Source organism: Salvelinus alpinus, chromosome 28 (genome assembly GCF_045679555.1).
Source record: "Salvelinus alpinus chromosome 28, SLU_Salpinus.1, whole genome shotgun sequence".
Classification (NCBI taxonomy): domain Eukaryota; kingdom Metazoa; phylum Chordata; class Actinopteri; order Salmoniformes; family Salmonidae; genus Salvelinus; species Salvelinus alpinus.
Genome location: NC_092113.1, coordinates 48,152,420 through 48,169,041, shown reverse-complemented (window position 1 = coordinate 48,169,041; position 16,622 = coordinate 48,152,420). Strand labels below are relative to the sequence as shown.

Genomic DNA, 16,622 nt, shown 5'->3' with positions numbered 1-16,622 from the left:
AGTGTTCACAGTGAAACTGTAACTTAAAGCGGGTGAATCCTCAGTGTTCACAGTAAAACTGTAACTTAAAGCGGGTGAATCCTCAGTGTTCACAGTGAAACTGTAACTTAAAGCGGGTACAGCCTCAGTGTTCACAGTAAAACTGTAACTTAAAGCGGGTGAATCCTCAGTGTTCACAGTGAAACTGTAACTTAAAGCGGGTGAATCCTCAGTGTTCACAGTGAAACTGTAACTTAAAGCGGGTACAGCCTCAGTGTTCACAGTAAAACTGTAACTTAAAGCGGGTACAGCCTCAGTGTTCACAGTGAAACTGTAACTTAAAGCGGGTACAGCCTCAGTGTTCACAGTAAAACTGTAACTTAAAGACCTGAAATTTGCTCAGTGCCGAAGGAACATTGATCACTATTGTGTTTCCCTTAATACTGTATCGTTACTGCTCTGTCCTCTGCTTTTACTACTTTTGCATAGCTAAAAACGGTTTATTTTAAGATCTTCTACTAAAAGTAAATTATACCTGAGAAAACGAAGCTTTAGTATTGTACTCTGTTTTACCTGGCTGTCTGAAAGGTTTGGGGGTCGACGATCTGTTATTTTTTTTTTGTACAATATGACATCTTAGTATTTTTTTCTTAAGGTTTTTCAAAATAAAGTTATTTTTTAGGGTATTCAAGATTGATTGTAATTTCTTTCTCTGTCTTGAATGCGAGTTGTGTTGTCTGCACGTTTCAATATAGAGGAATGGTTACTGTCAATGGTTATTAGTTACCTGTCCTATCAGGTCGTGGTATATTCACATACATTGTAATATGTATATAATATGTAATATATTGTATTCTAATACAAAGTACAATGTAATATCATGTACTAGTAATAACAGTGTAATAGTAACGTGTTGTAGTACCCAACATAACAGTGTAATAGTAACGTGTTGTAGTACCCAGCATAACAGTGTAATAGTAACGTGTTGTAGTACCCAACATAACAGTGTAATAGTAACGTGTTGTAGTACCCAACATAACAGTGTAATAGTGACGTGTTGTAGTACCCAACATAACAGTGTAATAGTGACGTGTTGTAGTACCCAACATAACAGTGTAATAGTGACGTGTTGTAGTACCCAACATAACAGTGTAATAGTGACGTGTTGTAGTACTCAACATAACAGTGTAATAGTGACGTGTTGTAGTACCCAACATAACAGTGTAATAGTGACGTGTTGTAGTACCCAACATAACAGTGTAATAGTAACGTGTTGTAGTACCCAACATAACAGTGTAATAGTAACGTGTTGTAGTACCCAACATAACAGTGTAATAGTAACGTGTTGTAGTACCCAACATAACAGTGTAATAGTAACGTGTTGTAGTACCCAACATAACAGTGTAATAGTAACGTGTTGTAGTACCCAACATAACAGTGTAATAGTAACGTGTTGTAGTACCCAACATAACAGTGTAATAGTAACGTGTTGTAGTACCCATCATAACAGTGTAATAGTAACGTGTTGTAGTACCCAACATAACAGTGTAATAGTAACGTGTTGTAGTACCCAACATAACAGTGTAATAGTAACGTGTTTTGTAGTACCCAACATAACAGTGTAATATAACGTGTTGTAGTACCCAACATAAGTGTAATAGTAACGTGTTGTAGTACCCAACATAACAGTGTAATAGTAACGTGTTGTAGTACCCAACATAACAGTGTAATAGTAACGTGTTGTAGTACCCAACATAACAGTGTAATAGTAACGTGTTGTAGTACCCAACATAACAGTGTAATAGTAACGTGTTGTAGTACCCAACATAACAGTGTAATAGTAACGTGTTGTAGTACCCATCATAACAGTGTAATAGTAATGTGTTCTAGTACCCAACATAACAGTAATAGTAACGTGTTGTAGTACCCAACATAACAGTGTAATAGTAACGTGTTGTAGTACCCAGCATAACAGTGTAATAGTAACGTGTTGTAGTACCCAACATAACAGTGTAATAGTAACGTGTTGTAGTACCCAACATAACAGTGTAATAGTAACGTGTTGTAGTACCCAACATAACAGTAATAGTAACGTGTTGTAGTACCCAACATAACAGTAATAGTAACGTGTTGTAGTACCCAACATAACAGTAATAGTAACGTGTTGTAGTACCCAACATAACAGTAATAGTAACGTGTTGTAGTACCCAACATAACAGTAATAGTAACGTGTTGTAGTACCCAACATAACAGTAATAGTAACGTGTTGTAGTACCCAACATAACAGTAATAGTAACGTGTTGTAGTACCCAACATAACAGTGTAATAGTAACGTGTTGTAGTACCCAACATAACAGTGTAATAGTAACGTGTTATAGTACCCAACATAACAGTAATAGTAACGTGTTGTAGTACCGACAGAGAAAGAAGAATAACATAACAGTTTTTCAATACTTTTTTAAAAGCCCATTCGTATGGATCTCCTGTCCTGTCCTGCGTAAATTAACTTTAATGATTCACTGTCGTCCAATCACATTCCCGGAGAAAGTACGTGTGCGTTGTATACACCAATCATATAGTCGAAACAACTATCAAGCACCGCCCAAGTACACAAAATGAAGCCATTTTGCAAATATAATTTTTGAAGGCGAACTAACACACCCTCCTTCACTTCAGTAGCTAGGAAACACATGTAGACGGATATCATTACACCAGAAACTTAACTTGAACGTGAGGAAGGTAAGATATTTATGATTTGCACTATAACGAGCGTTTTATTGCATCGTCGATATGCTGTCTAAACTGTTCATTGAGACTGGTCCTAAAGCTAATCCTGTTTACATTGGCTAACCACCTTCACCAACATCACTATCAGCTGGCAATAACTAAACATTACTCGTTCTGGTATATTCTCTGTGTTATGTTTGCAAGAAAATCCCGGATATTTATTTGCAATTACAAATTATTATTCAGTGCATCAGTGCATGCAGGCAGTTTGCGGTGTCCCGATCAGTCTGTGATGGTTTCGTGTGTCCCGACTGTCGGTCATTGAGGGTCAGTGGGTACAATGACGTTCTTTATTTACATCGGTGCCGGGTGGCCGATTCACTGCCAGGCTCAGTGGAGCTGTCAAATATTATGACAGACAAAACAGAAAGACCCGTTTGCTCATTTTTTTTTACAGGCCATATAATAATTTGGTCAGGTAAAAAAATGTTATTTGACCTCACATGTCACGATCTGACATAATGTTAGGCAACTTTGTAGGCTTTACATTAGAGATCTGTATTTTTTGTTCTTAAATCCATGAACATAAATGCGAATCTCTAATGTCAAACCTTCAAAGTGCTGCTGAACGAAGCGCCTCCCTTTTGTCAATGGTGTGCAACTGCAGCTTGCAATTCAGGGCGTTCCTGCATCTGCCCCCCCCCCCCCCCCTAGCAACCTCATTGGTTCCTGCATGAACGCCCCCCCCCATCACAGCAACCTCATTGGTTCCTGCATGAACGCCCCCCCACAAGCATGACATTTTAAAGTTTGTGACACTTTTGACTCTGGGTCAATAGAGAAATAAAAGTATTATCTGAGTTCTTTTGTCCCTGGCTACCGGATTCCTACTTGCTAGCTAGCGGGAGTGCATACCATACGTATCATCAACACGCGCAGTACAAGACTGGAGATTCGGTTTGTTTTACATTAACAACAAACTACCTAGTTAGCTAATAAAAGTTTACAATAGTTTTCCTATTCATATCTAGATCGTGGGACGCAGTTAGCGTTAACGCTGGGACCGCTGATATATGTCCCGGGATCCGTGCTCAAACAAGGTGGTAATACATTGGTGAAGCAGCTAGCCTAGCTGCTAGCTATGAAGCTAGGCAACCTGGGCTACTACTGCTGGATACCAAGCACGCTAAGCGGTTTGCCCTTGTGGCTAGGGCCGCACTTCTATTTGTCTCGGTTTTAGGACTAGCCATTTCCAGAGTTTTCTACTGCCGGCGTCTCTCATTTCACGGAGTGAATAGAGGGTTCTTCCTACTATTAGTACTATCATGCCTCCTGAAAAAGACGAGAATCGCATCTCTGCTGAGCAGGTACGTGAACTCTTGGAGAAGCAGAACGTTTTCTTTAAGGAAATGATACTTTAGCAGCAAAATAACTTTAAAAGCTTCATACAAAATGATCACGGAGTCGACCAACAAACGGCTGGACGACCTGACTACAGATGTACAAGACATTAAAACAAGCCTTCAGTTCACACAGAAGGATGTGGATGTATTGAAGACCGCACAGGATACACTTCCCAGAAACTGTTCCTCTATGCGGAATGAAATCACCACAGTTAGGGAGGGCCTCCAGAACATGTCTGGGAAGGCAGAATGAAATCACCAGTCAGGGAGGGCCTCCAGAACATGTCTGGGAAGGCAGAATGAAATCACCAGTCAGGGAGGGCCTCCAGAACATGTCTGGGAAGGCAGAATGAAATCACCAGTCAGGGAGGCCCTCCAGAACATGTCTGGGAAGGCTGAATGAAATCACCACAATCAGGGAGGACCTCCAGAACATGTCTGGGAAGGCAGATTACCTGGATGGAGAATCGAGGAAAAATCATCTGGTAATACAGTGGGGAGAACAAGTATTTGATACACTGCCGATTTTGCAGGTTTTCCTACTTACAAAGCATGTAGAGGTCTGTAATTTGTATCATAGGTACACTTCAACTATGAGAGACGGAATCTAAAACAAAAATCCAGAAAATCACATTGTATGATTTTTAAGTAATTAATTTGCATTTTATTGCATGACATAAGTATTTGATACATCAGAAAAGCAGAACTTAATATTTGGTACAGAAACCTTTGTTTGCAATTACAGAGATCATACGTTTCCTGTAGTTCTTGACTAGGTTTGCACACACTGCAGCAGGGATTTTGGCCCACTCCTCCCTACAGATCTTCTCCAGATCCTTCAGGTTTCGGGGCTGTCGCTGGGCAATACGGACTTTCAGCTCCCTCCAAAGATTTTCTATTGGGTTCAGGTCTGGAGACTGGCTAGGCCACTCCAGGACCTTGAGATGCTTCTTACGGAGCCACTCCTTAGTTGCCATGGCTGTGTGCTTCGTGTCGTTGTCATGCTGGAAGACCCAGCCACGACCCATCTTCAATGCTCTTACTGAGGGAAGGAGGTTGTTGGCCAAGATCTCGCGATACATGGCCCCATCCATCCTCCCCTCAATACGGTGCAGTCGTCCTGTCCCCTTTGCAGAAAAGCATCCCCAAAGAATGATGTTTCCACCTCCATGCTTCACGGTTGGGATGGTGTTCTTGGGGTTGTACTCATACTTCTTCTTCCTCCAAACACGGCGAGTGGAGTTAGACCAAAAAGCTCTATTTTTGTCTCATCAGACCACATGACCTTCTCCCATTCCTCCTCTGGATCATCCAGATGGTCATTGGCAAACTTCAGACGGGCCTGGACATGCACTGGCTTAAGCAGGGGGACCTTGCGTGCGCTGCAGGATTTTAATCCATGACGGCGTAGTGTGTTACTAATGGTTTTCTTTGAGACTGTGGTCCCAGCTCTCTTCAGGTCATTGACCAGGTCCTGGCGTGTAGTTCTGGGCTGATCCCTCACCTTCCTCATGATCATTGATGCCCCACGAGGTGAAATCTTGCATGGAGCCCCAGACCGAGGGTGATTGACCGTCATCTTGAACTTCTTCCTTTTTCTAATAATTGCGCCAACAGTTGTTTCCTTCTCACCAAGCTGCTTGCCTATTGTCCTGTAGCCCATCCCAGCCTTGTGCAGGTCTACAATTTTATCCCTGATGTCCTTACACAGCTCTCTGGTCTTGGCCATTGTGGAGAGGTTGGAATCTGTTTGATTGAGTGTGTGGACAGGTGTCTTTTATACAGGTAACGAGTTCAAACAGGTGCAGTTAATACAGGTAATGAGTGGAGAACAGGAGGGCTTCTTAAAGAAAAACGAACAGGTCTGTGAGAGCCGGAATTCTTACTGGTTGGTAGGTGATCAAATACTTATGTCATGCAATAAAATGCAAATTAATTATTTAAAAATCATACAATGTGATTTTCTGGATTTTTGTTTTAGATTCCGTCTCTCACAGTTGAAGTGTACCTATGATAAAAATTACAGACCTCTACATGCTTTGTAAGTAGGAAAACCTGCAAAATCGGCAGTGTATCAAATACTTGTTCTCCCCACTGTAGATGGTATCCAGGAAACCCGAAGTGAGACATGGGCTGAATCAGAGGACAAAGTTTCGAAAGCTGTTTTTTGAGGAGCTACAATTGGATCAACAGGTTGAGCTGGAACGTGCTCTCCGGTCTGGGAAACCAGGGGGCACTGGTGGTGCCAATGGTGGTGCCAATGGAGCCCGACACAGGCCAACTGTAGTGAAATTCCTCAGGTTCAAGGATAAGCTTGCAATCCTTGAAAAAGCCGAAACGCCTTAAAGGGTCCTTCATCAATGAGGATTTCTCAGATTTCTCAGTCCGTCAAAGAGGAAAGGAACTAATACCAGCCATGAAGACTGCGAGAGAACGAGGTGACATAGTATATCTGAGGTATGACAAACTGATGGTTCACCCTCCCTCCCAAGGAGTTAGGAGGAGCGACAGACAAGTAATTACACACACACACACACTGACTGACTGACTAAGTATCTCTCAGATTCCAGCTGCTGATTCATATTTGGACATAAAAATACTGTAAATATACCATAGAAAGGTCTGTCCCTTTCTCACTTGAATATATGCAGTTTAAGGAACAAAATTCATGAAATATGCTGTCTGGTGCAGTCAAACAATATTCATGTAATGATCTGAACAATAGTGCACTTGGTAGTGTGTACCTGTGCTCGACCAGTCAGCGAAAGCTAACATCACCCACTACAGAACGGTTGATTGTCAAGGGCAATGAATTCCATTATCTTGGCTTTAATGTATTTCGCCTTTGAGTTGTCTCCTCTGAAATGTTCTTACTCTTTCAAATGACTGCTCGACTTGTCGACTGCTCGATCCACACAGCAGACATTGTGGGCAAGGTTAGAAATCCTGTGTTGCACGTGTAGCGCAACAGTTTACGTGGCGTCATTACGTCATGGACCTACGTTATATAGGTATGCACGTCAGATTTGACATCGGTTTTGCACATCGGCGTTAAACTAGACATCGGACCGATGTTGGCATTTCTAGCTAATATCGGCTGATTCCGATATGTTCACCGATATATCGTGCATCCCTAGTTATTAACGACGGCAGGTGTTTGGCAGGTGGGAGCGAAGGACACTATCTACCGGTGTAATTTTGATTAGGATCCCAATTAGCTAACGCCGTAACGCTAGCTAATCTTCCTGAGGTCCAACACCAATTAACACGACATTACAAAACAACCACACATCAAGACTTCACAAACATTCAACAACTAGACAATACAGACAATTAAAAGACCTGACAGGAAACACTTAACATTCAGTTGCTTTATATTTCGCATTAGATGTTTTTTATTTATTTTCTTGAAGGTGGATTTACTTTTTGCCTGAGAAATATGGATTGGTAAAGAGTTCCATTCAGCTATGGCTCTAATTAAAACTGTAGATTTAAGGTGATTTGTCCTTGGGTGGTCTTAGCTGCCCTGATTTTGCCTGTCTGGTTTGGTGGTTATGCGTGTTGTTAGTATGTACTTTTTCTTTACCAATGACCTGCCTCTGGCATTAAACAAAGCATGTGTGTCCATGTATGCTGATGATTCAACCATTTACCCATCAGCAACCACAGCTAATGAAGTCACTGAAACCTTTAACAAAGAGTTGCAGTCTGTTTTGGAATGGGTGGCCAGTAATAAACTGGTCCTGAACATCTCTAAAACTAAGAGCATTGTATTTGGTACAAATCATTCCTTAAGTTCTAGACCTCAGCTGAATCTGGTAATGAATGGTGTGGCTGTTGAACAAGTTGAGGAGACGAAATCACTTGGCGTTACCTTAGATTGTAAACTGTCATGGTCAAAACATATAGATTCAATGGTTGTAAAGCTGTGGAGAGGTCTGTCCGTAATAAAGAGATGCTCTTGACACCCCACTCCACAAAGCAAGTTCTGCAGGCTCTAGTTTAATCTAATCTTGATTATTGTCCAGTCGTGTGGTCCAGTGCGTCAAGGAAAGACCTAGTAAAGCTGCAGCTGGCCCAGAACAGAGGCACCTCTTGCTCTTCATTGTAATCAGAGGGCTGATATAAATACTATGCATGCCAGTCTCTCTTGGCTCAGAGTTGAGGAGAGACTGACTGCATCACTTCTTCTTTTTATAAGAAACATTAATGTGTTGAAAATTGTTTGCATAGTCAACTTACACAGAGCTCTGACACACACACTTACCCCACCAGACATGCCACCAGGGGTCTTTTCACGGTCCCCAAATCCAGAACAAATTCAAGAAATCATACAGTATTATATAGAGCCATTATTGCATGTCCTTGAGCTGTTCTTGTCTAATGATGTTCTGTATTATGTCATTCTGTATTATGTTTCATGTTTTGTGTGGACCCCAGGAAGAGTAGCTGCTGCTTTTGCAACAGCTAATGGAGATCCTAATAAAATACCCAAAATGTACTAACTGGCCTGAAAAACACTTAAAAAAAAAAAAAAAAAACATTCCTAAAGAACATCATAAGACTAGATAGTAATTTGTTTTCAACGTGACGCAATGAGAGATTCTGATGCATTTGGATAATATTCATACAGATAGAGCAATGAAGAGATAATCTACCAACCCTGTTTAGAGCAATGAAGAGATAATCTACCAACCCTGTTTAGAGCAATGAAGAGATAATCTACCAACCCTGTTTAGAGCAATGAAGAGATAATCTACCAACCCTGTTTAGAGCAATGAAGAGATAATCTACCAACCCTGTTTAGAGCAATGAAGAGATAATCTACCAACCCTGTTTAGAGCAATGAAGAGATAATCTACCAACCCTGTTTAGAGCAATGAAGAGATAATCTGGCAGCCCTGTTTAGAGCAATGAAAAGATAATCTACCAGCCCTGTTTAGAGCAATGAAGAGATAATCTACCAACCCTGTTTAGAGCAATGAAGAGATAATCTACCAACCCTGTTTAGAGCAATGAAGAGATAATCTACCAACCCTGTTTAGAGCAATGAAGAGATAATCTACCAACCCTGTTTAGAGCAATGAAGAGATAATCTACCAACCCTGTTTAGAGCAATGAAGAGATAATCTACCAACCCTGTTTAGAGCAATGAAGAGATAATCTGGCAGCCCTGTTTAGAGCAATGAAAAGATAATCTACCAACCCTGTTTAGAGCAATGAAGAGATAATCTACCAACCCTGTTTAGAGCAATGAAGAGATAATCTACCAACCCTGTTTAGAGCAATGAAGAGATAATCTACCAACCCTGTTTAGAGCAATGAAGAGATAATCTACCAACCCTGTTTAGAGCAATGACGAGATAATCTACCAACCCTGTTTAGAGCAATGAAGAGATAATCTACCAACCCTGTTTAGAGCAATGAAAAGATAATCTACCAACCCTGTTTAGAGCAATGAAAAGATAAACTGGCAGCCCAGGAATTGACCATATAACTGGACAGTACTCTAAGTGTGATAGGACCAGGGATTGACCATATAACTGGACAGTACTCTAAGTGTGATAGGACCAGGGATTGACCATATAACTGGACAGTACTCTAAGTGTGATAGGACCAGGGATTGACCACATAACTGGACAGTACTCTAAGTGTGATAGGACCAGGGATTGACCATATAACTGGACAGTACTCTAAGTGTGATAGGACCAGGGATTGACCATATAACTGGACAGTACTCTAAGTGTGATAGGACCAGGGATTGACCATATAACCGGACAGTACTCTAAGTGTGATAGGACCAATGATTGACCATATAACCGGACAGTACTCTAAGTGTGATAGGACCAGGGATTGACCACATAACTGGACAGTACTCTAAGTGTGATAGGACCAGGGATTGACCATATAACTGGACAGTACTCTAAGTGTGATAGGACCAATGATTGACCATATAACCGGACAGTACTCTAAGTGTGATAGGACCAGGGATTGACCACATAACCGGACAGTACTCTAAGTGTGATAGGACCAGGGATTGACCATATAACTGGACAGTACTCTAAGTGTGATAGGACCAATGATTGACCATATAACCGGACAGTACTCTAAGTGTGATAGGACCAGGGATTGACCACATAACTGGACAGTACTCTAAGTGTGATAGGACCAGGGATTGACCACATAACTGGACAGTACTCTAAGTGTGATAGGACCAGGGATTGACCATATAACTGGACAGAACTCTAAGTGTGATAGGACCAGGGATTGACCATATAACTGGACAGTACTCTAAGTGTGATAGGACCAGGGATTGACCATATAACTGGACAGTACTCTAAGTGTGATAGGACCAGGGATTGACCACATAACTGGACAGTACTCTAAGTGTGATAGGACCAGGGATTGACCACATAACTGGACAGTACTCTAAGTGTGATAGGACCAGGGATTGACCATATAACTGGACAGTACTCTAAGTGTGATAGGACCAGGGATTGACCATATAACTGGACAGTACTCTAAGTGTGATAGGACCAGGGATTGACCACATAACCGGACAGTACTCTAAGTGTGATAGGACCAGGGATTGACCATATAACTGGACAGTACTCTAAGTGTGATAGGACCAATGATTGACCACATAACCGGACAGTACTCTAAGTGTGATAGGACCAGGGATTGACCATATAACTGGACAGAACTCTAAGTGTGATAGGACCAGGGATTGACCACATAACTGGACAGTACTCTAAGTGTGATAGGACCAGGGATTGACCACATAACTGGACAGTACTCTAAGTGTGATAGGACCAGGGATTGACCATATAACTGGACAGTACTCTAAGTGTGATAGGACCATGGATTGACCATATAACTGGACAGTACTCTAAGTGTGATAGGACCAATGATTGACCACATAACTGGACAGTACTCTAAGTGTGATAGGACCAGGGATTGACCACATAACTGGACAGTACTCTAAGTGTGATAGGACCAGGGATTGACCACATAACTGGACAGTACTCTAAGTGTGATAGGACCAGGGATTGACCACATAACTGGACAGTACTCTAAGTGTGATAGGACCAGGGATTGACCACATAACTGGACAGTACTCTAAGTGTGATAGGACCAGGGATTGACCACATAACTGGACAGTACTCTAAGTGTGATAGGACCAGGGATTGACCATATAACTGGACAGTACTCTAAGTGTGATAGGACCAGGGATTGACCACATAACTGGACAGTACTCTAAGTGTGATAGGACCAGGGATTGACCACATAACTGGACAGTACTCTAAGTGTGATAGGACCAGGGATTGAATCACCTGATTCAAAGTGCTAGATGTTACATACTCTTAACATTTTCTTGTAACAGCAATTCCCTTAAATCAAATCAAATGTTATTGGTCACATACACATGGTTAGCAGATGTTAATGCGAGTGTAGCGGAATGCTTGTGTCTCTAGAGTACATACATGTAAATATATGGATGAGCAATGACAGAGCGGCATAGGCAAGATGCAATAGATGGCATAGAGTACAGTATGTACATATGAGATGAGTACTGCCAGATATGTAAACATTATTTAATAAAGTGACTAGTGAATCATTTATTAAAGTGGCCAATGATTTCAAGTCTGTATGTAGGCAACAGCCTCTCTGCTAGTCATGGCTGTTTAATACTGTAGCTACAGTAGACTAGATCTGTCTGTCAGTCTGTCCTATACTGTAGCTACAGTAGACTAGATCTGTCTGTCAGCCTGTCCTGTACTGTAGCTACAGTAGACTAGATCTGTCTGTCAGCCTGTCTAATACTGTAGCTACAGTAGACTAGATCTGTCTGTCAGTCTGTCCTATACTGTAGCTACAGTAGACTAGATCTGTCTGTCAGTCTGTCCTGTACTGTAGCTACAGTAGACTAGATCTGTCTGTCAGTCTGTCCTGTACTGTAGCTACAGTAGACTAGATCTGTCTGTCAGCCTGTCCTGTACTGTAGCTACAGTAGACTAGATCTGTCTGTCAGTCTGTCCTATACTGTAGCTACAGTAGACTAGATCTGTCTGTCCTATACTGTAGCTACAGTAGACTAGATCTGTCTGTCAGCCTGTCCTGTACTGTAGCTACAGTAGACTAGATCTGTCTGTCAGTCTGTCTAATACTGTAGCTACAGTAGACTAGATCTGTCTGTCAGTCTGTCTAATACTGTAGCTACAGTAGACTAGATCTGTCTGTCAGTCTGTCCTGTACTGTAGCTACAGTAGACTAGATCTGTATGTCAGTCTGTCTAATACTGTAGCTACAGTAGACTAGATCTGTCTGTCAGTCTGTCCTGTACTGTAGCTACAGTAGACTAGATCTGTCTGTCAGTCTGTCCTATACTGTAGCTACAGTAGACTAGATCTGTCTGTCTGTCTGTCCTATACTGTAGCTACAGTAGACTAGATCTGTCTGTCAGTCTGTCCTATACTGTAGCTACAGTAGACTAGATCTGTCTGTCAGCCTGTCTAATACTGTAGCTACAGTAGACTAGATCTGTCTGTCAGTCTGTCCTATACTGTAGCTACAGTAGACTAGATCTGTCTGTCAGTCTGTCCTGTACTGTAGCTACAGTAGACTAGATCTGTCTGTCCTATACTGTAGCTACAGTAGACTAGATCTGTCTGTCTGTCCTATACTGTAGCTACAGTAGACTAGATCTGTCTGTCAGTCTGTCCTATACTGTAGCTACAGTAGACTAGATCTGTCTGTCAGCCTGTCCCATACTGTAGCTACAGTAGACTAGATATGTCTGTCAGTCTGTCTAATACTGTAGCTACAGTAGACTAGATCTGTCTGTCAGTCTGTCCTATACTGTAGCTACAGTAGACTAGATCTGTCTGTCAGCCTGTCCTGTACTGTAGCTACAGTAGATTTGATATGTCTGTCAGTCTGATCTGTCTGTCAGTGTCTAATACTGTAGCTACAGTAGACTAGATCTGTCTGTCAGTCTGTCCTATACTGTAGCTACAGTAGACTAGATCTGTCTGTCAGTCTGTCCTGTACTGTAGCTACAGTAGACTAGATCTGTCTGTCAGTCTGTCCTATACTGTAGCTACAGTAGACTAGATCTGTCTGTCAGTCTGTCCTATACTGTAGCTACAGTAGACTAGATCTGTCTGTCAGTCTGTCCTGTACTGTAGCTACAGTAGACTAGATCTGTCTGTCAGTCTGTCTAATACTGTAGCTACAGTAGACTAGATCTGTCTGTCAGTCTGTCCTGTACTGTAGCTACAGTAGACTAGATCTGTATGTCAGTCTGTCTAATACTGTAGCTACAGTAGACTAGATCTGTCTGTCAGTCTGTCCTATACTGTAGCTACAGTAGACTAGATCTGTCTGTCCTATACTGTAGCTACAGTAGACTAGATCTGTCTGTCAGTCTGTCCTGTACTGTAGCTACAGTAGACTAGATCTGTCTGTCAGTCTGTCCTATACTGTAGCTACAGTAGACTAGATCTGTCTGTCTGTCTGTCCTATACTGTAGCTACAGTAGACTAGATCTGTCTGTCAGTCTGTCCTATACTGTAGCTACAGTAGACTAGATCTGTCTGTCAGCCTGTCTAATACTGTAGCTACAGTAGACTAGATCTGTCTGTCAGTCTGTCCTGTACTGTAGCTACAGTAGACTAGATCTGTCTGTCCTATACTGTGGCTACAGTAGACTAGATCTGTCTGTCTGTCCTATACTGTAGCTACAGTAGACTAGATCTGTCTGTCAGCCTGTCTAATACTGTAGCTACAGTAGACTAGATCTGTCTGTCAGTCTGTCCTATACTGTAGCTACAGTAGACTAGATCTGTCTGTCAGCCTGTCCCATACTGTAGCTACAGTAGACTAGATCTGTCTGTCAGTCTGTCCTGTACTGTAGCTACAGTAGACTAGATCTGTCTGTCAGCCTGTCTAATACTGTAGCTACAGTAGACTAGATCTGTCTGTCAGTCTGTCCTATACTGTAGCTACAGTAGACTAGATCTGTCTGTCAGTCTGTCCTGTACTGTAGCTACAGTAGACTAGATCTGTCTGTCAGTCGGATCTGTCTGTCAGTCTGTCTAATACTGTAGCTACAGTAGACTAGATCTGTCTGTCAGTCTGTCCTATACTGTAGCTACAGTAGACTAGATCTGTCTGTCAGTCTGTCCTGTACTGTAGCTACAGTAGACTAGATCTGTCTGTCAGCCTGTCCCATACTGTAGCTACAGTAGACTAGATCTGTCTGTCAGTCTGTCCTATACTGTAGCTACAGTAGACTAGATCTGTCTGTCAGCCTGTCCTGTACTGTAGCTACAGTAGACTAGATCTGTCTGTCAGTCTGATCTGTCTGTCAGTCTGTCTAATACTGTAGCTACAGTAGACTAGATCTGTCTGTCAGTCTGTCCTATACTGTAGCTACAGTAGACTAGATCTGTGTGTCAGTCTGTCCTGTACTGTAGCTACAGTAGACTAGATCTGTCTGTCAGTCTGTCCTATACTGTAGCTACAGTAGACTAGATCTGTCTGTCAGCCTGTCTAATACTGTAGCTACAGTAGACTAGATCTGTCTGTCAGTCTGTCCTATACTGTAGCTACAGTAGACTAGATCTGTCTGTCAGCCTGTCCTGTACTGTAGCTACAGTAGACTAGATCTGTCTGTCAGTCTGTCCTGTACTGTAGCTACAGTAGACTAGATCTGTCTGTCCTATACTGTAGCTACAGTAGACTAGATCTGTCTGTCTGTCCTATACTGTAGCTACAGTAGACTAGATCTGTCTGTCAGCCTGTCTAATACTGTAGCTACAGTAGACTAGATCTGTCTGTCAGTCTGTCCTATACTGTAGCTACAGTAGACTAGATCTGTCTGTCAGCCTGTCCCATACTGTAGCTACAGTAGACTAGATCTGTCTGTCAGTCTGTCCTGTACTGTAGCTACAGTAGACTAGATCTGTCTGTCAGCCTGTCTAATACTGTAGCTACAGTAGACTAGATCTGTCTGTCAGTCTGTCCTATACTGTAGCTACAGTAGACTAGATCTGTCTGTCAGTCTGTCCTGTACTGTAGCTACAGTAGACTAGATCTGTCTGTCAGTCTGATCTGTCTGTCAGTCTGTCTAATACTGTAGCTACAGTAGACTAGATCTGTCTGTCAGTCTGTCCTATACTGTAGCTACAGTAGACTAGATCTGTCTGTCAGTCTGTCCTGTACTGTAGCTACAGTAGACTAGATCTGTCTGTCAGCCTGTCCCATACTGTAGCTACAGTAGACTAGATCTGTCTGTCAGTCTGTCCTATACTGTAGCTACAGTAGACTAGATCTGTCTGTCAGCCTGTCCTGTACTGTAGCTACAGTAGACTAGATCTGTCTGTCAGTCTGATCTGTCTGTCAGTCTGTCTAATACTGTAGCTACAGTAGACTAGATCTGTCTGTCAGTCTGTCCTATACTGTAGCTACAGTAGACTAGATCTGTGTGTCAGTCTGTCCTGTACTGTAGCTACAGTAGACTAGATCTGTCTGTCAGTCTGTCCTGTACTGTAGCTACAGTAGACTAGATCTGTCTGTCAGTCTGTCCTGTACTGTAGCTACAGTAGACTAGATCTGTCTGTCAGTCTGTCCTGTACTGTAGCTACAGTAGACTAGATCTGTGTGTCAGTCTGTCCTATACTGTAGCTACAGTAGACTAGATCTGTGTGTCAGTCTGTCCTATACTGTAGCTACAGTAGACTAGATCTGTCTGTCAGTCTGTCCTGTACTGTAGCTACAGTAGACTAGATCTGTCTGTCAGTCTGTCCTGTACTGTAGCTACAGTAGACTAGATCTGTGTGTCAGTCTGTCCTATACTGTAGCTACAGTAGACTAGATCTGTGTGTCAGTCTGTCCTATACTGTAGCTACAGTAGACTAGATCTGTCTGTCAGTCTGTCCTATACTGTAGCTACAGTAGACTAGATCTGTCTGTCAGTCTGTCCTATACTGTAGCTACAGTAGACTAGATCTGTGTGTCAGTCTGTCCTGTACTGTAGCTACAGTAGACTAGATCTGTCTGTCAGTCTGTCCTGTACTGTAGCTACAGTAGACTAGATCTGTCTGTCAGTCTGTCCTGTACTGTAGCTACAGTAGACTAGATCTGTCTGTCAGTCTGATCTGTCTGTCAGTCTGTCTAATACTGTAGCTACAGTAGACTAGATCTGTGTGTCAGTCTGTCCTATACTGTAGCTACAGTAGACTAGATCTGTCTGTCAGTCTGATCTGTCTGTCAGTCTGTCCTATACTGTAGCTACAGTAGACTAGATCTGTCTGTCAGTCTGTCCTGTACTGTAGCTACAGTAGACTAGATCTGTCTGTCAGTCTGATCTGTCTGTCAGTCTGTCTAATACTGTAGCTACAGTAGACTAGATCTGTGTGTCAGTCTGTCCTATACTGTAGCTACAGTAGACTAGATCTGTCTGTCAGTCTGTCCTATACTGTAGCTACAGTAGACTAGATCTGTCTGTCA

The 16,622-nt window shown here is 42.1% G+C and overlaps 1 protein-coding gene across 2 annotated transcripts in view; it reads left to right on the top strand.

Annotated features, from left to right (window-relative positions):
- Positions 1-2,573: 2,573 nt before the first annotated feature.
- LOC139557961 (RNA-binding protein 10-like) overlaps positions 2,574-16,622 on the top strand; it is a 111,286-nt gene continuing 97,237 nt past the window's right edge. For both annotated transcript variants that reach the window (XM_071373340.1, XM_071373339.1), the window contains exon 1: positions 2,574-2,718. The gene's annotated coding sequence lies outside the window, so the exon portion shown is untranslated. The remainder of the gene's footprint in view (positions 2,719-16,622) is intronic.